We start from the raw sequence: 21577 nt of genomic DNA, 5'->3' as shown, positions 1-21577 counted from the left end.
TTTCTCACGTCATCTTTTTCCTGAAGCTCTGGTCAGAGATATCTCCCTTTCTCTGGCACAGAAGGCTACTCAGGACCTTTTGTCTCGGTCGGCTAGAAAGACCTTACCTGTTGCTCCTGCTCCTCTGAAGAAGGAGGAGAGGAAGTTTCAACAGCCCTTTCGGGGCAGGATCTCCTCGAGAGCGGATTTTAGGGGGAGAAGACAAGAGTCAGGGCCCCGGTCCAAAAAATGAGATGGAAGTCCTCCAGACACCAGTAGGGGCAAGACTGTCTCGTTTTTGGCAGTCTTGGAAAAGGAGAGGGGCGGACACCTGGTCCCTCTCAGTCGTCAAGGAAGGTTACAAGATCCCCTTTTTAAAGAAACCACCTCTCTCAGACTCTCCCCTAGCCTTAGTGGCTCAGTACACCGAAGCGGGGAAACGAGAGGCTCTTCTGGAGCTAGTCGACCAGATGTTGGTCAAGGGAGCAATAGAGCCGGTTCAAGACCTCGCCTCCCCAGGCTTTTACAATCACCTGTTTCTGGTTCCCAAGAACTCGGGTGGATGGAGACCAGTCCTAGATGTCAGCTCTCTGAACGCCTTCGTGGAGAAAACAAAGTTCTCCATGGAGACGACTCAGTCAGTGCTGGCTGCAGTTCGTCCAGGAGACTGGATGGTTTCTCTCGACCTGCAGGACGCTTATTTTCACGTCCCCATTCATCCGTCTTCGAGGAGATATCTGAGGTTTGTGTTCCAGGGCAAGTGCTTCCAGTTCAGGGCACTTTGCTTCGGTCTCATCACAGCTCCCCAAGTTTTCACCAGACTAATGGCGAATGTGGCAGGCTGGTTACACCAGGAGGGGATAAGGGTCTCCTTCTATCTAGACGACTGGCTGATCCGGTCACAGTCGAAAGAGAAATGTCTGGAGGACCTAATGAAGACCTATACAATGACTCAGGACCTGGGACTCGTCGTCAACTGGGGGAAGTCTCAGACCGAGCCGAATCAGACTATTCTCTATTTGGGGATAGTTCTGAATTCAGTTCTTTTTCAGGCTTCTCCCTCCCAGGAGAGGCAGACCAGGTGCCTGGACAAAGTCAAAGACTTTTTGAGGAAGCAGGAATGCTCAGCGAAGGAGTGGATGAGTCTGCTGGGAACTCTATCCTCCCTGGAACAGTTTGTCCCTTTGGGGAGACTGCACCTAAGGCCTCTGCAACACTTCCTCGCAAAGGTTTGGAACAGAAAGATCCAGGAGGACACTTTTTCTTTTCCCATTCCGACAGAGATCAAGGATCTTTTAATGTGGTGGCTGGACCCAGCTCTGTTGGGAAAAGGGATCTCCTTGTTCAAGAAGAACCCCGACCTAGTGTTATTCTCAGACGCGTCCGAGTCAGGCTGGGGAGCAACACTAGGGAACAAAGAGGTCTCAGGTATTTGGGAAGGGAGTCAGATCAGTTGGCATATCAACAGGAAGGAATTGATGGCCATTTTGTTAGGGCTCAAGGCCTTCAAAACCTCGGTTTCAGGAAAGACTGTGGAGGTCAATTCCGACAACACCACAGCTCTCGCGTACATAAAGAAGCAAGGGGGAACTCACTCCCTCTCTCTGTTCTCAACTGCGAGAGAGCTTCTCCTTTGGGCGAACAAGAACGAGACCTAGCTGTTGACAAGGTTTGTTCAATGGCAGAGAAACATCCTGGCAGACATGCTCAGCAGGAGGGGACAAGTCCTTCCCACAGAGTGGACTCTCAACCCGCATGTCTGTCGGAGCCTCTGGAAGTTGTGGGGCAGACCTGTAATAGACCTTTTCGCCTCCGGTCTAAACAAGAGGATCCCCAACTACTGCTCCCTAGTCCCGGACGAGGAAGCTGTTGCAGTGGACGCCTTCTTGATGGATTGGACGGGGCTGGACATGTATGCCTTTCCCCCGTTCAAGATCATCAATCTGGTTGTCAGGAAATTCGCTCTCCTCGATTCGGGACAAATGATCCTAGTGGCTCCATTCTGGCCTGCGAGGGAATGGTTCACCGAAGTGGTAGGGTTGCTGATGGACTTTCCAAGAAGACTCCCGGCAGGTCCAGATCTTCTCAGACAACCCCACTTCGAGAGATTTCACCAAAACCCCCTCGCTCTCAATCTGACTGCCTTCAGACTGTCGAGAAGCTTGTTAGATCTCGAAGCTTTTCTGCACAAGCGGCGAAAGCTATTGCCAGGGAAGGAGTATCTCTTCTCAAAGAGTCTACCAGTCAAAGTGGGAGACCTTTAGAGCTTGGTGCAGGAGGCGCAAGGTTTCCTCGTCCTCTACCTCTCTGAGCTAGATTGCAGACTTTTTTTTGTACCTCAGGCAGGATGCTAAGCTGGCTGTGTCTACCATTAGAGGATACAGGAGCATGCTCTCAACTGTCTTTAGGCATAGAGGCTTAGAATTATCTCAGAATAAGGACTTGCAGGACCTCATTAGGTCTTTTAAGACAACGAAGCAGGTGCACTTAAGACCCCCTTCTTGGAACCTGGATGTGGTGCTCAAGTTTTTGTGCTCCAGGAAGTTTGAGCCTATCTCGCAAGCTTCTCTGCGAGATGTGACTAAGAAAACCCTCTTCCTTTTGTCTCTAGCGACTGCCAGGAGGATCAGCGAGGTCCAGGCAATCAAGAAGCGTGTAGGCTTCACCCTAAATGGAGCGGTTTGTGCCTTGAGGTTCGACTTTCTCGCCAAGAATGAGAACCCTTCGAAACCCTGGCCCAGGACTTTTGAAGTCCCTAACCTCACGAATCTAGTGGGTCAGGAACAGGAAAGCCTCCTCTGCCCAGTTAGGGCTCTCAAGGCTTATTTGGCCCACACTAAGAGCGTGAGGGGTGCTTCTAACTCCTTATGGTGTTCGGTGAAGGATCCTCAAAAACCCCTGTCAAAGAATGCTTTGTCCTTTTTCCTGAGGGAACCTATTAGGGAAGCCCACCTCTTTTGTGAGGAAGAAAACTTTGCCCTGTTAAAAGTACGGGCTCACGAAGTAAGGGCCATTGCTGCTTCGCTGGCATACCGGAAAAATATGTCAGTTAGGCGGATCATGGACGCAATGTTCTGGAGGAGCAACTCTGTCTTCGCTTCTCATTACCTCAGAGAGGTAAGAGTGGACTATGACAAGTGTTATACCTTGGGCCCATACGTAGCTGCGGCTTCTGTATTAGGCAAAGGAGTTACTACCCCCACTCAACCTTATTTTATGTACTTGTATATGGGTTTGTGTTTTTTATGGTTGTCTGAGGTCCTCGTCTTGTGGTACGGTTCCCTCAGTCCAGATAGATAGTTTATATCTATTTCTGTAAGGTTAGGTGGTTAGCTTATTAAGGTTGCAGGTTTTTATTATATGGGAAGGTAGTTTCTGAAGTCTAGTCAAGTTGTTGGTCCTACCCCTTTGACAGACTCGATTGAGTTGTTTGCAGCGTAGCAGGTCTACTCCTGGCTGAACACTCCTAAGGGAAAGCGACTCTAGAGGCAGTTACCTTTGAAGTCAGCTACCTTAGCAGGTAAGGAATCAAGGGGTTTGTTCTCCTACAACTCTTTTGATGTTTCCCCAACTATGTTTTTCTGTCTGTTTCCCTCCTCCAAATGTGTGAATCAGCTATATATATATATAACTGCCAGGTAAGTTCTATTCATAAAAATGTAGTTTTTATGATAAAACAAAGTTTTATGAATACTTACCTGGCAGTTATATATATATTTTAAAGCCCACCCACCTCCCCTCAGGAGACAGGTCGGGCAAAGATAATCTGAGGAACAGAAAACGGGAATGTTTCAAGTACCACCCTGTAAGGGTTGTTAACCATCTAACCACACAACCACCACAAGGCGGTTGCCGCGATTTTCGATTAAATTCTGCCGCAGTCGGAGACTCAGCTATATATATATAACTGCCAGGTAAGTATTCATAAAACTTTGTTTTTCAATATTTAACTTAGCCGGTGATTATATAGCTGCAACTCTGTTGCCCGACAGACAACTCTACGGTAAAAACTCGCCAGCGATCGCTACACAGGTTGCGGGTGTGCCCAACAGCACCATCTGTCGTCCAGATACCCAGTACTCAATGTAAACAAAGACTCAATTTTCTCTCTGTCGAGCTATCGACAAGACGTACTTACTCGCTGTTGCTAAACTGGAGTTTTTTTTCACAACTAATTGGTGAAGTACTTTATTCTAGTTTTGAGCTTTCGCTATGCAGGTGTTTTATCTTCATCTTAAATCTTGAACTCGTTTTGGATAGAATCAATTATGGTGACAAAGGGAGTATGGACTTTCTTTCACTTTTAAATGGCCGACCCTTCCCTTAGACGGAAGTGTGTTTAGGCTTTTAGTAATTATCTTATCACGTTATAGATTTTCCTCTATATATTTTATATCTCTCCGCCTTTATTAGGCCTCTTTGATTAACTTTCCATTTATTATAAACATGTAAAAATAATTTTAATGTTTTGTTTATATAGACCTTTCCTGAGAGTAGGCGGTCCTAACTTGGAAACCGAAGTTAATCAACGTTGAGCCCTTTATATCGTAATTAGCTTTTAAAGAGCTAAGGATTTAAAACTTTTTAAATGTAATATTTTATGAAAGAATTTCTTTGATAGTCTTTGTACTGTTTTCAAAGATGAACTAACGTTTAGTTTATTTATGCTACGCAGTTGTTGACGTTCAGGACGTTCAACATGCGCTCTATCGTTACGATAGAGAGTGTATCACGGTTTCACTTTGCAGTAAGAGTAAATCGATTCTGACGTTTTGTTCATTCTTTCTTAGCTTAAATGTTTTAAATTCTATTTTAAAGGAACTTTTTATTTGAAAAACCTTTCAGTTTTTTCCTTTAGTCAAATAACATGTTTTTTTGAGGATATATAATTGGGCTCTTCTCTTAGGTGCGAAATCAAGAGAGAAAGAGAGAGAGAGATAGAGACGGAGGGAGAGAGAGGAGAGAAAACGTTCCGTTCAAGCGGGTAACGTTGTTCTCGAGTTACTCTCGTCCCTAGTCGCTGTACGGGGAGGAAGGATAAAACTTTTTTTAGTTTTTTATTCTCGTCCCCAGGCTATGTGCGGTGAGAGATTGAAAACGTAGTTATATGAACTAATGTTTAGTCTCTTTCCCAGCCACTGATTTTTCTTTTTATCTTAAAATATGTTTTCTGTTTTTTGCTGGTATTATGAGCTTGCATTATACGACTGATTTCGCAATTACTACCTTTTAATGAAGGGTAGAATTGCGTGTTTCAGGTAGAAATCAGTAAAAGTTTCGATTTCAGTGAAATAAGTGCAAAACAGAAAATCGAAGTGATAAAGTGATATGCGCAAAGTGTTACAGTGTTGCGTCCGAGGGTTCGTCTGTTCGTGCCTGTCGTTCACCTAGTCCGGGACCTCTTGCATGCTCCCAAGCCCAGGGGAGAAGTAATGTCAAACGACTTATGGGTTCGAGAGGCCTTGATCAACGAACAGACGTTTTCCCTCTATGGTATCGGGTGTATCTTACCAAGATCTCCCCTACCATAAGACGAGAGAGACGTTGTTTCTCCTCGTCATCCGAAGGCTTTTCGCATAAGAAACCTGTCACAAGGTTTCGAAGCCCTTAAGCGAAAGTCAGTCCTTTCAGGACAGGTCCAGCGTCCTGGTTACAACCATTAGGACAGCTCTGACCCTATGCAGTCATCGGATAACTGCTCGCCGCCTAACAAAAGCGTAACACAGACTCCGAGAGTCTTTTTTTGTTGGCTAAGTGTTGCGGTCACAGACGTTACCCTCGTTTCTTACCACAACCATTTCCGTTGATCCTTAATGGGTTGTATGGCAAGACATGCAGTATATACTTGCCTCCCTTATGGAAGACTATTCTGCCGATTAGTCCGTTGAGTCTAGCCGTTTATCTCATCGATATCCTGGCTTTCAGCCAACCTAACGTTCCTTTGTGCTTACTGTTGACGTTGGCGTAGCTTAGTCACGTCAGTCAGGTTGTTTAGAACCACACTCGATGCGGTCTCGTGGTTTTTCAGCCGCATTAGGACGTTAGGCCACTTGCTGATGCTCCTGTTGATGTTCAAGACGTTCACTAACAATCGGAGTTGACTTGTTTTGACGCTGTGCGTCAACCTCCGCATTCTAGAGTTGTTTTGACTGCTCAGTCTAGGCAGTCAAAGCAGTCTCGAGTGGACGCTGTGCGTCCTCACGCACCTGTTGTGGTTGACAGTTCAGTTGTTGACAGTTCACAGACTGTCAAGCAGTTACATGACGTTGCGTTCTGGTCCGCTACTAATGCACCAGTGAGTGTGGACTCTGCTTGTAAAGCATTGCCACCACGGTAGGTCTCTCCCTTGCTTGAGACTCAGCTTTTATCGGACAAGGTTCCTGTAGATGAGGAAGTTGCTGTTCCCCCTCCTACTGATATTCCCTTGAGGACTCTGTCAGATGGAGAGGAGCCTAAAGCTGCTTAGCCTCCTATGGACTTTAATTAAATCATGCTGATTTTTTAAGGATCTTTGTCCGGATCTTTTTGTAACTGCTGCTCCTCGTTCGCCTAAACGTCAGAGCTTACACTAGGCCTAGCTACTTCGAAGCCGTTGTTTTTAAGCTAGTGCTCTCTCGCTCTCCTAGAGAGCTTTACGTTGGCTAGGCGACTGGTTTTTCACCAGGAGGAGTTTGGGGGATACAGCCTTTGCTTTCCCTTCTTTTAAACTGGTTTATAGAGCGAGAGTCTGATATGACACGAGAGAAGTTCTCGGCTTGGGAGTTCATGCCTCTGCCCAGATAGACTTCTCAATTCTCGTAGACTCTCCCTGGCGCCTGGCCAGGAGACGCTCCAAGTTGTTTACAGGTCAACTTCACAGCTGTTTTCGAGCCTTTGAAGTTTTGCTGTACAATTATGTCATGCATAACAAGGCTTTCAGGGATGGTAAGCGGTACCGCCTCAGTCGCTAACCCCGTCTGTTGCCACACCTGCTCCCGTAGACCCTAAATGGGCTTTGCTGCAAGACATGCAGTCCAAGCTTGCGTCCTTGATAGAGGACTTTAATGCGGAGAAGGTTGCTACCGAACCTTCTGGCCAACAACCTTCCAACCGGTCGGTTGTGCGCCCTGTTGACGCTGAGGTAACCTACTCGCGTCTGCCAGTTGAGGTGGTTCCTCCACCGATGCGACCCAGTGTGGGTTGCCAGCCGCACGTTGACGTTAAGCGACGCTCGGAGGTGGTTGTTGACGTTCAGGACGTTCAACAACCAGCAGAGGTGACTTGTTTTGACGCAGTGCGTCAACCTCAGCAACCCGGTAGGGTGTTGACTGCACAACCCAGACGGTCTAGACAGTCTCGGGTTGACACTGTGCTTCCTCGCGCACCCATGGTTGTTGACAGTTCACAGACTGTGCAGCAGTTCCATGATGTTGCGTCCGGCTCCGTCACGCATCCACCAGTGCGACCGGACTCAGCGAGCCAGACGTTGCCCACTCCGTTGCCGTTTCCTCATCAGTTTTCGGATGAGGAACCCTCTGATGAGGACGTTGCTGAACATCAAGACGATCAGCCCCCAGAATAGATCAAGCCCTGCTATCCATCCAGAAGATGCTGAAGAAGGAACGCTGCTCAGTCAGGCTGTGGATGAGTCTGGTAGGGACGCTGTCATCCGTGGAACAATTTGTGTCACTAGGAAGACTACACCTCCGTCCTCTTCAATACCATCTAGCTTTTCACTGGAAAAAGGACAAAGTGGTGGAAGTTAACTCGGACATCACCACGGCCTTGGCGTACATCTCCAAACAAGGAGGTACCCACTCACTGACGTTGTACGAGATCGCAAGGGACCTGCTCATCTGGTCAAAAGGTCAAGACATCTCCCTAGTAACGAGGTTCATCCAAGGCGACTTGAACGTCATAGCAGATTGTCTCAGTCGGAAAGGGCAAGTAATTCCAACCGAATGGACCCTCCACAAGGATGTGTGCAAGAGACTTTGGGCCACTTGGGGTAAAACCATCCATAGATCTCTTTGCAACCTCGCTGACCAAGAGGCTTCCAATCTATTGCTCTCCAGTCCCGGACCCAGCAGCAATACATATAGATGCTTTCCTCCTAGATTGGTCACATCTGGATCTCTACGCATTCCCACCGTTCAAGATTGTCAACAAGGTACTGCAGAAGTTCGCCTCTCACGAAGGGACAAGGTTGACGTTAGTTGCTTCCCTCTGGCCCGCGAGAGAATGGTTCACCGAGATACTTCGATGGTTAGTAGACGTTCCCAGTAGTCTTCCTCTAAGGGTAGACCTTCTACGTCAGCCACACGTAAAGAAGGTACTCCAAAGCCTCCACGCTCTTCGTCTGACTGCATTCAGACTATCGAAAGACTCTCGAGAGCTAGAGGCTTTTCGAAGGAAGCAGCCAGTGCGATTGCTAGAGCAAGGAGAGCTTCTTCCATTAGAGTCTACCAATCGAAGTGGGAAGTCTTCCGAGACTGGTGCAAGTCAGTTTCTGTATCCTCGACCAGTACCTCTGTAGCTCAAATAGCTGTTTTTCTCTTATACCTGAGAAAAGGACGATCCCTTTCAGCTCCCACTATCAAGGGCTACAGAAGCATGTTGGCATCGGTCTTCCGGCATAGAGGCTTAGATCTTTCCAAACATAAAGATCTGCAAGACCTCCCTAAGTCTTTTGAGACCTCCAAGGAGCGTCGTTTGGCTACCCCTGGATGGAATTTAGACGTGGTACTAAGATTCCTCATGTCAGACAGGTTGGAGCCGTTACAATCAGCCTCCCTGAAAGATCTCACTCTTAAGACACGTTTCCTGGTATGCTTAGCCTCGGCTAAAAGAGTCGGTGAGATTCATGCCTTCAGCAAGAACATAGGATTTTCGTCAGAAAAAGCCACTTGTTCGCTACAACTTGGTTTTCTAGCCAAAAATGAGCTGCCTTCTCGGCCTTGGCCTAAATCTTTCGATATCCCCAGCTTATCGGAGATCTTAGGCAATGAACTAGAAAGAGTCTTATGCCCTGTTAGAGCTCTTAAGTTCTATTTAAAGCGTACTAAACCTTTACAAGGCCAATCTGAAGCTTTATGGTGTTCAGTTAAGAAACCATCCTTGCCTTTGTCAAAGAATGCTTGGTCAGACTTTATCAGATTGTTAATACGAGAAGCTCATTCACATCTGAGTGAGGAAGACCGAACTTTGCTTAAGGTGAAGACGCACGAAGTTAGAGCTGTAACAACTTCCGTGGCCTTTAAGCAAAATATATCTCTGCAAAGTATAATGGACGCAACCTATTGGAGAAGCAAGTCAGTGTTCGCGTCATTTTACTTGAAAGATGTCCAGTCTCTTTACAAGAACTGCTACACACTGGGACCATTCGTAGCAGCGAGTGCAGTAGTGGGTGAGGGCTCAACCACTACAATTCCCTAATTCCATACCCTTTTAATCTTTCTCTTGAAATGTTTTTATTGTTGTTTTCTGGGTTGTCCGGAAGGCTAAGAAGCCTTTCGCATCCTGGTTGATTTGGCGGGTGGTCAAAGTCATTTCTTGAGAGCGCCTAGATTAGGGGTTTTGATGAGGTCCTGTTGTATGGGTTGCAACCCTTGATACTTCAGATCCTAGGGGTCGATCAGCATCCTAAGAGGATCGCGAGGCTCCGTAAGGAAGACGTACTTAAAAGGCAGAGTAATTGTTCAAGTCGACTTCCTTACCAGGTACCTATTTATTTTGTTTTTGTTATTTTGATAACTTCTAAAAATGAAATAAAAACTCTTAGCTCATAAAAGTGTAAACATATATTGCTGGTCTCTACCCACCCCCCTGGGTGTGAATCAGCTATATAATCACCGGCTAAGTTAAATATTGAAAAATGTTATTTTGATAATAAAATAAATTTTTGAATATACTTACCCGGTGATTATAAATTAAAGGACCCTCCCTTCCTCCCCAATAGAGACGCAGTGGGACGAGGAGAAAATTGAGTCTTTGTTTACATTGAGTACTGGGTATCTGGACGACAGATGGCGCTGTTGGGCACACCCGCAACCTGTGTAGCGATCGCTGGCGAGTTTTTACCGTAGAGTTGTCTGTCGGGCAACAGAGTTGCAGCTATATAATCACCGGGTAAGTATATTCAAAAATTTATTTTATTATCAAAATAACATTTTATCATAAAAACTCCATTTTAGATAATTATAATAGAGCGTCATTTTTAGTTGTTGTGATTATACAAAATGGGAAATTTTTAAACATTTTCACATGTTTTTTTCTTCTATTGCAGGTGCATCTTGAGCAATGTGCAATGGGAGACAAAGTTTAAAGGTTCTAATTTTGCTGCTCTTCTGTGGAAGCATCGAATGGACAAAAACCAGCTAACTGCATTATTGAGAATGTTGAAGGTAAGATTAATAAAGAGAATTGTTTGTTAGATTTGAATGAAATTGTAAAATAAAGTTTGCTCGTCAGTATATGGAGATCAAATTAACTTTTCAAGTAAATCAAAATTTTATAAACACCGTTTTGGATTATGATTATAAATTGTCATTGGATTGCATTAGGATAGTCAAGTTTATGGATTGAGTAAGATTTAATTGAAATTATAATTATATTCATTATTAATTATGGAACAACTTTCTTGTAAGTAAATTACAGTAGGATTTTCTTCATTCTGTACTGCATTGACAAAAGTTAGTTGGACTAATTGTAGATTTCACTGAATGAAGGGCTTCGAGGTTTAAAGTGCTCTTGTTAGAAGACTAAAATAGTGTTACATTCCTAATGAATCAAGATGGGATTCGATTGCCAATAGATTAGGATAGTGTTGGATGTCCAATGTATGTTCCTACGCATGTTCCTACGCAAATAATCATCCATTAATAGAAGTATGTTTTCAACTAGGCTGGAGCTAGGCTCTTAAGATGTGTAATGAGGTGTTAGTAGTTACTGGTGAGTGATGGGGAGGCCCTGCCCCCTCTCCAGCATACCAAGAAGCCACTTTGACTAAAGCTGCCGGGGCGTACGCATGTAAGCTTGGTCTCGCCTTCATGAGCAGGAGCCATGTAGATCCTCATTCTTTTTTATGCCTCTGACATAGGGCATGACTGTTTGCAGTCTTCCCCTTGCAGTGAATGTAAGGATTGTCCGTCAGCACATTGAGTGATGTATAGCAAGAAGAAAAAAGAAGCCAAAACAAAACCATTCACCTTTGGGTCATCCTAGAAGTTGAGGAAATCTTCGGACGTTCTCTCTTCCTCTGGTGCGTGAACTTTCAACCCTTCTAGGAGTGGTGACAAGTAAGTTGGTAATTCTGATCTCCCTCATTGGAAAGCTATGAGAGAAACAGTGGTAACTGGTTACCCAGGAGAGGCAGCTATTCCCTGCTCTTTGCCGAGTTATGATCCTCCAACTTAAGTTGACAACAATGCTAAAGAAATGGCCATAAGAAGACCAGCCTTCCATGGGCTTGTAGGGCATCCCCTCAGAGCCTAAATTGCTGCAAGTTCTGGGTACTTACAGTCCGGTATCTTCCTCACCTGCCACATAGGCAGAGGAAATTCCTAATTCAGACCTGCATTTCCTTGTTTGTATTCCCAGTGACTCAGACCATGGAAACACTGACTACCATTTCAAGAAAGAAAAAGCAACAACCTTGAATGCCTTCTCTAACTAGTCTGATTTAATCAGCCTTGCACTCCACTCCACTTTTTTTTTTTTTTTTTCTTTTTCCTTTTATGATCCCTGCACACTTTGCAGAGGTGAAGTGATAGATGCTTGATTGCAAGTAAAACAAGGGCCATCACATCATCAGATTCTTTGGAGCACTGTGTGAAACCTCGCATTCTCATCCTTCTCTTTGCTTGCCCTCATGTGTTAGCCTGCACACCTTGGACAGAGAGCAGCCACTGAATGCATTCACCCATTGCGTTCACCTATATACGCTTTCCAGTTATGTTTACCTATTTATGCGCTCGCCTTTTCTGCAGTGCCAATTGCCCGCACACCCTTGATCACATGCACCCAACCCATCGCCTGTGCATGCTCCTACGCACTTGTTCTCATCCCTTGCTACACGCTCCCCATTGCGCATCAGATGTTCATTAGATGAACCTGTTTGCTCGCACCTTGACGGAGACATCCTCTCCTGGTCACGCACAGCCTTGTGTTGAAGTACATTCTCCTGTGTCCTGTCCTCTTTTATTATAATGCACTTGTAGGAGACTGAGCACTCGGTGCGTTCCCCATTTTGGACAGGCACAACTCGTCACGCTTATTTAGTTTTTTTTCATTAATCTGCACATGATCACTTGCCACATTTTTTGGTACAAGAAAGTACATCATCCTGTACACGGTCGCACACTCACACTAGGGGTTAGGCTCTGGTTACGGAATGCCCCTACAATCTAGATTGCTCGCTCACCTGTTCGTGACCTACCAACGTGCAAGCATTCGCCATCACATAGCCAAAGGTACATGCATGCTTTGATCAAAGCAGAACCCTCAGAGGAGAATAGGTCAAGGAGAAGGACTTCACAAAATTGTCGGTTGCTGCAAGGAGGTGATCGTTCTCCACGCTATGATTCCTTAGTGGCCACCTTCTCCTGTATTCATTCTCCAGACCATGGTATTGAGTCAGTCCAAGGGTCCTTCTTACCAGGTAGCACGAGCCCTTCAACTGTACAGGGAATAGTTCACCCAAATCTTGAACTGGAGCCATGGAGTCAAGAAGTGAAAAACGGCAAAAATATAACATACAGTACTGTCTCTTTAATGAAAAAAATTGGTCAATAGAGACCACAGGGCCTATATCCTCCAACCAAGGTTCTATTCCAGCAGAAGCATTGAACCTAGAGATGGGAGTCATCCTTTGTCTAGGGTAGCTCTAATTTTAGGGATAAAACCTTAGGTGAGGCATAAAGGAACCCTGTGAAGGGAGGGAAGACCTGTTGACTGGCACTTCCCTAGTCAGAACTGTCTCTTCTAAGAGCAAGCGTATCGTGGAGGATCTTGACCCATGACCCCATGAACATAGGGGATCGACTTTTATATATACTGATGGCTCCAAATCTGATGCTGGCGTTGGATTTGGAGTACATAGTAATGATTTTAATTGTAGAGGTGCACTTCCTCTAACAGCTTCCATATTTACTGCCGAACTGTATGGCATATTAACCGCTATTGAGAAAATAGCTTTGGAAAAGGAGGGTAATTTTACAATTTTTAGTGATGCAAGGAGTGTTCTTCAAGCTTTAGAAGTTTTTAATTCTAGTAACCCTCTAGTTTTAAAGATTTTAGAATGGCTTTTTATTATTGGACGGAAAGGTATAACTGTTCGATTTTGTTGGGTTCCAGCACATGTAGGTGTGTCTGGGAATGAGAAGGCAGATTTACTGGCGAAGAATGCGGCATCCGAGTTGCTACCAAGGAGGTATCCCATTCCATGTAACGATCTCCTACCTTACATCAAGAAATTGGTTTGTGATAAATGGCAACAGCACTGGGACAGTCAAGACGGCAATAAAATGAGGGAAGTAACAAATATCATATCACCTTGGAGGTATAACATGATTCCCCGAAAATGGGAGACGACTCTTTGTCGTCTCCGTATTGGTCACACACGGTTGACACACGAGTTTCTGCTGAAGGGCCAACACCAACCGTATTGCGAGGACTGCTTATTACCTTTAACAGTGAGGCATTTGTTGACCGAATGCCCTAATTTTACTAACTTAAGAAATAGATATCTGTTTGAGGCTCGAGGTGAGGATGGCAGGTTTATCCTTGCCAAGATTCTTGGACATGATGTGTCTTACTATGCGAGCGGAATTTTTAGATTTATTTCAGAAGCAGGTCTTCTGAAAACTATTTAACTATTTTAATAACTTCTTAATTTTTATGGTTTTAATCGAATTCTCTTTTAATTTTCATATACAGTAAATGGTATCGGCGTCAATGACCTTAGATGTCAGGATGCCAGAAAACTTTCAATCAATCAATCAATCTATCAGTGGAGGTTTTACTTTTTTGAAGGATCTAGCACTTCTCCCCTTCCAATCAACATGGAGTTCATGATATTGTCCCTTAGTGTCTCTGTAGAGAGACTGGCACGTGCCAATTGTATTCGTATTATGAGATAGATTACCTTGGCAAATGACTGATATTGTCCTTTACAAGGACAACTTCTTCAGCAGAGTGACTTCTTGCCTATTGTCATAGTCTGGGGATTGTTATAAATTTCAGAAGTCCAGTCTCAAGCCCAAGCAGAGGATGGAGAGATGATCTGGGAATGTTGGTAGATACAGCATAAGCGAAGATCTTTCCTTCGGAGGATCGCACCCGCAGTCTTAGGAAAGCAGTGCAAACTTTCAATGGGTTGAAGAGAGACTTCTCAATCTTGCTTTTTAGAAATAGTTGTGTGCAATCACTCGCTCTCTTGCTTGACAGCCATCACTAGAGGATTCTCTGCAATACCGTTTTCCTCTAGAGAGTACTGGCTAATCTGGTGTTACCAATCTGGAGGCATAGTTACACAACCAATTCCCCTTGGATTAAAGGTAGTTGGAAGACAGAATTCACCACCCCCCTACAGAACAGTTGCTTACAACTCATTGCATGATACGACAGCAATCGACTTGAAATGTTTACTCTCGTCCCCTCAGGCCAATCGATCAGAGTTGGTCTTTTGCTCCAGAGTCAAGGTTCTTTGTTCCTCTCAATGGAACTTGCCAATCCTTCTGGGTGGAGCAACAGACCCAATCCCGGGGCTGTGCTGACTGTGCTAGCCCAGAGCCCATCCCAGTTCCCAGTAATTCATTCTCTCTCTCTCTCTCTCTGCAGGAGGTGGGTCATATAAGAGTGCTTTGGGCCATACCACTTTGGCGTGTGTGAGCACAAACCCAAGTCTCGCGGGGGAGTCTTGTGCAGCATTGCCCACCCATTTACGGAGCATTAGTTGGGTGGGTGGGTAAGCTCATCTGCCTGACGGAGTTCTGTACGCGATTTAGGTCACTCACCAACCTCATAGCGAGTTTGTAGGAGCCTACTCGCCCACAAGTCATGGTTTGTCATTGCATTCACCACAGGTGCACATCACCTCGGTAGCACGCACTCACTCGCCACCACATTACGTTCTATCAGCAAGACAGCAAAGATGCCCACTACCCTAAACTTGCACCCCTGTACAGGTGCTCGCCGACACTCACGTCGCAACATTCACCTTGCCATTAGGTGGTTCAGCAGTCGCGCTCGCTGGTGATCGCTGCTTTGGGAGATACCCCCACTCTACCTGTTCGCTCTACTTTGGTAGTGGACGGGAGAATGCTGGCTCGCATAGAGCGTACGCATCTCACCAGGGAGAACTGGTATATCTAGGAATGAAGATCGATACGAGACTAGGCAAAGTCTTTCCGTTCAAAGAAAGAATAGAGAGGATGAAACGAGCAGCGGGCCTGTTTTTTGTCGCAGGCCGCTCTGCCAGTTTAGTAGGGGCAAAGGCTTCTGGAGCACTGGGCCTCCTCGGAGAAACTGGTACCCAATAGCCGCCTGCGCTGAAGACCTCTTGGTCTCAGCAGTTAGACCCTTCCAACATCATGGTTTCGATAGGGTCAGAGTAAAGGAGATACTTGAGCCGTTGGCTGTCTGACACCAATCCGCTCAGGAGAGTATACCTTCTCTCTCCTCCCCTGGAATTGATGCTATTTACAAATGCCTCAGAAGAAAGGGAGCAGGGCTTACCTGTTGCACCAAACGCCCTCTGGCCAAGTCCGAGCGACAATGCAACATAAAACCTGGAAATGATGGCAGCATTCCTAGTCTGCAAGCAATTCCATCATCTCCGTTCAGGCTATTCCGTGGTGCGGGGCAAGTGACAACACCACGGTATTGTGTACATAAACAATCAAGGAGGTAGCCTACTTTTCACAGCCCCTTTGCCATCCAGCTGTAAGACTCTTGAGATGGACAAAAGACAACTCAGTAGCCCTATCAGCCTGTAAGGAGGTTTCTGAATAAGGTAATGGCATAGCAAAACCTCTCAATGACCCGAATAGCTCTGTTATGGCAATATGCAGAATGATGCCATACCTTCTGCATCTGCTTACAGAGGCACCGAGGGAGCTCCCTCTACTTTCCGATCTGCTCAGACCACCGCATGTGAAGGTCTTTCACCCAGTCATATCCTCACCATGATATTACACCAGGAGGTTCTCCAGCATCTCACAACAGCACGATGCTTTTCGCAACTGCTTGTAAGGAGGAAGCCAGGAGACCTTCATGAGTCATCTAACACCGTATACCAAGCGAAGTGGTTCGTCTTTTGTCGTTGTTATCGCTCCCCTCAGTGCCACTATCGTTGGGGATAGCGAAATTTACATTGTACCTCAGAGAGGGAAAAACTGTACTCAGTCTCGGTAGTGAAGGGCTACTGCTCAGCCATATGCCTTGACTTTGAATCGAACAGAGTTTACATTTCCTCCTCGAAAGAATGGTCTCTCCTCATACGAAGTTTTGAGTCCATTTACCCTTAGACAAAAGTCGGACTTACATCTTGGAATATAGTTCACGTACTACATTCTCTGAAAGGAGTAACTTTCAAAACGTTCAGTCAGTCATCAGACCCTGACCTGACCCTGAAGATGGTTCTCCTGGTATTCCTGGCCTCCGCAAAGAGAGTCGGCGAGCTACAGGGTCTGTCCAACAGTGTCGCTCATTCAGGAGGATGGAGGCAGGTGACACTGTTTCGTCCCTGAGTTTGGGGCAAAGACTCAAAATCTGGCTGTAACAGATCGTAGATTCGGTCCCTTCCGGATTGAGTCTGTTCTGTAACAGATGACCTAGATCAGCTATTACTCTGCCCTATAAGGGCAATGAGGAAATACCTTTTAAAGAACCTCCAGAGCTCGCCCTCAGATCAGCAGGCTCTTTGTGAGCACAGAAAGTGTCAAAAGAAAGATATTGAAGAACTCGATCTCTTCTGGTATTATGCATGTGATTGAGCTAGCCATACAACCAGGCTCCTCTCTTCCGACCATCGACCTCGAGCTCACGACGTCGGGGACGTCACCAGGTACTGTAAGTGGGTGTGTGGAAATGGCAAACCACATTCACTGCCCACTACATGTAAGGCATAACCCACAGGAATCTAGATACTTTTACCTTAGGACCTGTGGTAGCTGCGCAAAATGTGGTCGATAACACCTCGGCTCCCTTGTAAGACAAGTAGCAGTTGGTTGAGGGCAGACATTACCCGCAAGCAAGACTAGAATGAATGTGTGAGTGGTTGGCCACTTCTTATTTCATTCTCCCTTCTCTTGTGGTTTCAGCATCGGAGGTACTCTGCAAGCTGACCTCTACCTGCAGGTGGGTACCACTGTCTCTTGTGTAACCTGATATATGTACATATATTTATGTCCCCGGTCTCCAAGCAAGGTGGAGTCAGATAATGTCTAGGTTAAGTGTGGAGTTTACCTTCAATTTAATGCTTATCTGGTTAAGTCATAATGCTAAATTCTTACACCTAGCCTGAATTGCCCAGGTGGTTAACTCTCAGGAGCTAACGAGGTGTCAGGCTGTCCCTATATGGCTTGTAGCACCCCGGGTCAGTCACCAGCCAGTTGGGTTTTGGATTTCCACCCACCGTGGATTGAGTCTCTACTGTAAAGAGCATGAGGGTTTGTATATAGTGCCAGAACAAATGAAAATGGAAATAATTTACATTTTTCCTAACTATACAAACTTGGAGCTCTTTACGCATACTGGTCCCGCCATCACCTTCCCCCAGAAGTCCTGCCACAATTACAAAGTGACAGTCGGTTACTAGTGCAGGTGTGAGTAGACCAACCAACCCGGTTGGTCTACTCCCGCTCCCCCTCCGCCGTCTAGCAGTGGGTGGTTACACCTTGCAAAAATCTTAATGGCTCGTTTCAGCTATTGCATTATATCTCCGCTGTTAAGAGCTCCAGGTTTGTATAGTCAGGAAAAATACAAAATTTCTAAATTTGTCATTTTGCACAGCACTTTACTCTTGTTTAATAAATAGTATTCTCCAGAAACTGACTTTCAGTAAATTATATTTTTGCTTATAGTAGAAATTATACCCTTTTTTTAAATGTCATGAGTATAGTGCATGTTTGACAAGGTTTCCTCTGTGATGTAAGGTAGAATGTTTTATTCAAGGAATTGTCTTACTGATCTTCCAAATCGGGTAGTTGAATCAGTAGAACTTCAAAAGTTCAAAGTTGGAGCAAATGTTTTTATTTTGACCAGGCTGACATGAGTCTTTTTATTGTTTATATATGACATATCTGTTTTTGACGTTGTTAATAGTTTATATAGGACATACCTATTTTGACGTTGGCACTGTTTTTAGAATGATTTATTGTTAATTTATTCTCATCATTTATTTATTTCCTTATTTCCTTTCCTCACTAGGCTATTTTTCCCTGTTGGAGCTCTTGGGCTTAAAGCATCTTGCTTTTCCAACTAGAGTTGTAGCTTGGCTAGTAATAATAATAATAATCTGAAGAAAATGTATCTATCAGGGGAGCTACTGTGAGTCAGTGGATTATCTGAGGGTAGTCATTCGATTATTGTAGTGAAGTATTTCCTCGTTAAGATTTAGGAGGTAATACTTTTCTACTTAACAAGAAATACTTAGTTGTAATTATTGATACTGTTTAGTATTTATTACCTTAGAATATTTTATATATTTTATAGTTTTTCATGCAGAATATTTTATCAAAAGTGTAGTCTTGATGTTTTAGTGCACAGTAAAATATTTGAATGAGACTGATATATCTGTGTAATTAACATCTTTTATTTATTTTTCAGACCAGAATCATCAGAAGTAGCCTCACCAGCTCAAACAAGAAAAATAAACTGCACGTCAGCTGTTCATCATGTGACATGAGACATTCTTCATGACATCAAGATGAAGATGAGCACATAGTAATCTGGGATTTACTACTGAAAAAAAAAATCCAGTTTCCGATGCAGATTATTATTATTCTGATTTATTTCCGATTTTAAAAGAGGCACCGGATAGTCTCAGCTGCAGTGGCCAATCTATTATAAAATTTTTCTGAGGTGTTAGAATAGCATTACAATGCTACAAATATCTAGAAATGGTCAGTTGACCAAAGTTATAGAGATTTTAAGGGGTTTGTGTGTTACAGTGGTCACACCATTCAATAGCAATCACTTACTGAAGATGAAAAAAAAAAACAAGTCAAGTTACAGTATTAAGAAAAAATATTTATTTTTTATTTTTACAACAACATTATTACCAGATTATTCAAGTTTATCAGTGTCTATTTCTGGAAGACATGAATTCAGTTGTTAAAGCTACTAACTTTTACTCGGTCTTTTAGCAAACAGTTTATTCGCACTTAATCTTCACAAAGTCAGTCCATATAAAGCTAATTTTAGTTTAATTTTTAATTATATACATCTTTCCTTTAGAAAAAAAACACGATGGTATTTTTTTCCATTAAATTTTAAGTTCCTTAAATTTAACTTGAAAAATAGGTCCTGATCAACATTTACAGTATGAGCTTTTTTGACGTTCAAATTATAAAGTTCAGTTTTCAATTTCCTATTTTTATTTGATATTAAACATGTGTAATGATTCGTTACGTTGCCTAAAACTATTTGGTGAATAAGAATAGACCAACTCTTAATTGATTCCTATTACTAAAGATAATTTGCCCAAAATTATATGTAATGGTAAGTGGATTGGTTTTATAGTTGTATTATTGTAAATTTTTGAAAATGAGGAAATTTAATTTTAAAAACCAATTAAAATCACCAAATGTAAAGGAGGAAGGACCTTTTCCTTAGAATTTTACAGCTCATTTTGTCAATTTTTCATTAACGAGATGTCAAATCAAATGTCAGTTTCCTCTAGTAGGCCTATACTTCTAAATTGTACCTTTTTAGTATAGTCTAAAGTACTGTAAACAAGTTATCTAAATTTGTGACGGAAGGAAAATTACCATTACTATTTTAGCAATTGATTCACATTCATTCTAGTCTGTATATGAAAGTATAATGATTTTATGTGAATATAACCTACAACTGTGAAAATAACTTCATCTTTGTGTATACTTTTTCATCTCTATCTTTTGAAACTTCACTATGATAATTAGCAATTAGCATTGAACATTGAATCTAGGCCTATGTTATCTTAAAATGTGTAAGCAGATTTGCTTCAGATAGCTACCAAACAAAAAAACTTGGTTCTCTGATCAGAAACATCTTAAAAGTTGTTCAATCATATCTTTTTAACTTGGGGATTGTAGAGTTGGAGAATATCCTATATATAATCAACTCTTTTTTAATAAGTATTAGTATCATAAATATAATAAAGTAAAAACATACTAATTGATTTGGGCTTAATGTTTCAAAATAACCATCTTATTACCTTCCCACTTGCAATAATGAAAAGTGTTCAGCTTACTAGATTACTGTATCTTATAAATTTCAGTTGAACCAAGGGAGAACCAAGTACATACATACATACATATACCAAAGGCACTTCCCCCAATTTTGGGGGGTAGCCGACATCAACAAGAACAAAACAAAAAAGGGGACCTCTACTCTCTATGTTCCTCCAGCCTAACCAGGGACTCAGCTGAGTTCAGCTGGTACTGCTAGGGTGCCACAGCCCAACCTCCCACATTTCCACCACAGATGAAGCTTCATACTGCTGAGTCCCCTACTGCTGCTACCTCCGCGGTCATCTAAGGCACCAGAGGAAGCAGCAGGGCCTACCGGAACTGCGTCACAATCGCTCGCCATTCATTCCTATTTCTAGCATGCTCTCTTGCCTCTCTCACATCTATCCTCCTATCACCCAGAGCTTTCTTCACACCATCCATCCACCCAAACCTTGGCCTTCCTCTTGTACTTCTCCCATCAACTCTTGCATTCATCACCTTCTTTAGCAGACAGCCATTCTCCATTCTCTCAACATGGCCAAACCACCTCAACACATTCATATCCACTCTAGCCGCTAACTCATTTCTTACACCCGTTCTCACCCTCACCACCTCATTCCTGACCCTATCTACTCGAGATACACCAGCCATACTCCTCAGACACTTCATCTCAAACACATTCAATTTCTGTCTCTCCGTCACTTTCATTCCCCACAACTCCGATCCATACATCACAGTTGGTACAATCACTTTCTCATATAGAACTCTCTTTACATTCATGCCCAACCCTCTATTTTTTACTACTCCCTTAACTGCCCCCAACACTTTGCAACCTTCATTCACTCTCTGACGTAAATCTGCTTCCACTCCACCATTTGCTGCAACAACAGACCCCAAGTACTTAAACTGATCCACCTCCTCAAGTAACTCTCCATTCAACATGACATTCAACCTTGCACCACCTTCCCTTCTCGTACATCTCATAACCTTACTCTTACCCACATTAACTCTCAACTTCCTTCTCTCACACACCCTTCCAAATTCTGTCACTAGTCGGTCAAGCTTCTCTTCTGTGTCTGCTACCAGTACAGTATCATCCGCAAACAACAACTGATTTACCTCCCATTCATGATCATTCTCGTCTACCAGTTTTAATCCTCGTCCAAGCACTCGAGCATTCACCT

General features: G+C 43.8%; 1 long non-coding RNA gene across 1 annotated transcript in view; it reads left to right on the top strand.

Moving 5' to 3' along the window:
• LOC137658138 (uncharacterized) overlaps positions 1-20457 on the top strand; it is a 28893-nt gene extending 8436 nt beyond the window's left edge. The window contains exons 2-3 of the long non-coding RNA XR_011047257.1: positions 10244-10361; positions 18787-20457. This is a non-coding gene — a long non-coding RNA (uncharacterized lncRNA). The remainder of the gene's footprint in view (positions 1-10243; positions 10362-18786) is intronic.
• The last annotated feature ends 1120 nt before the right edge of the window (positions 20458-21577 follow it).

The sequence above is a fragment of the Palaemon carinicauda genome, chromosome 19, assembly GCF_036898095.1.
Source record: "Palaemon carinicauda isolate YSFRI2023 chromosome 19, ASM3689809v2, whole genome shotgun sequence".
NCBI lineage: Eukaryota > Metazoa > Arthropoda > Malacostraca > Decapoda > Palaemonidae > Palaemon > Palaemon carinicauda.
The sequence above is the reverse complement of the archived record's forward strand: the minus strand, read 5'-3'. Positions and strand labels throughout refer to the sequence as shown.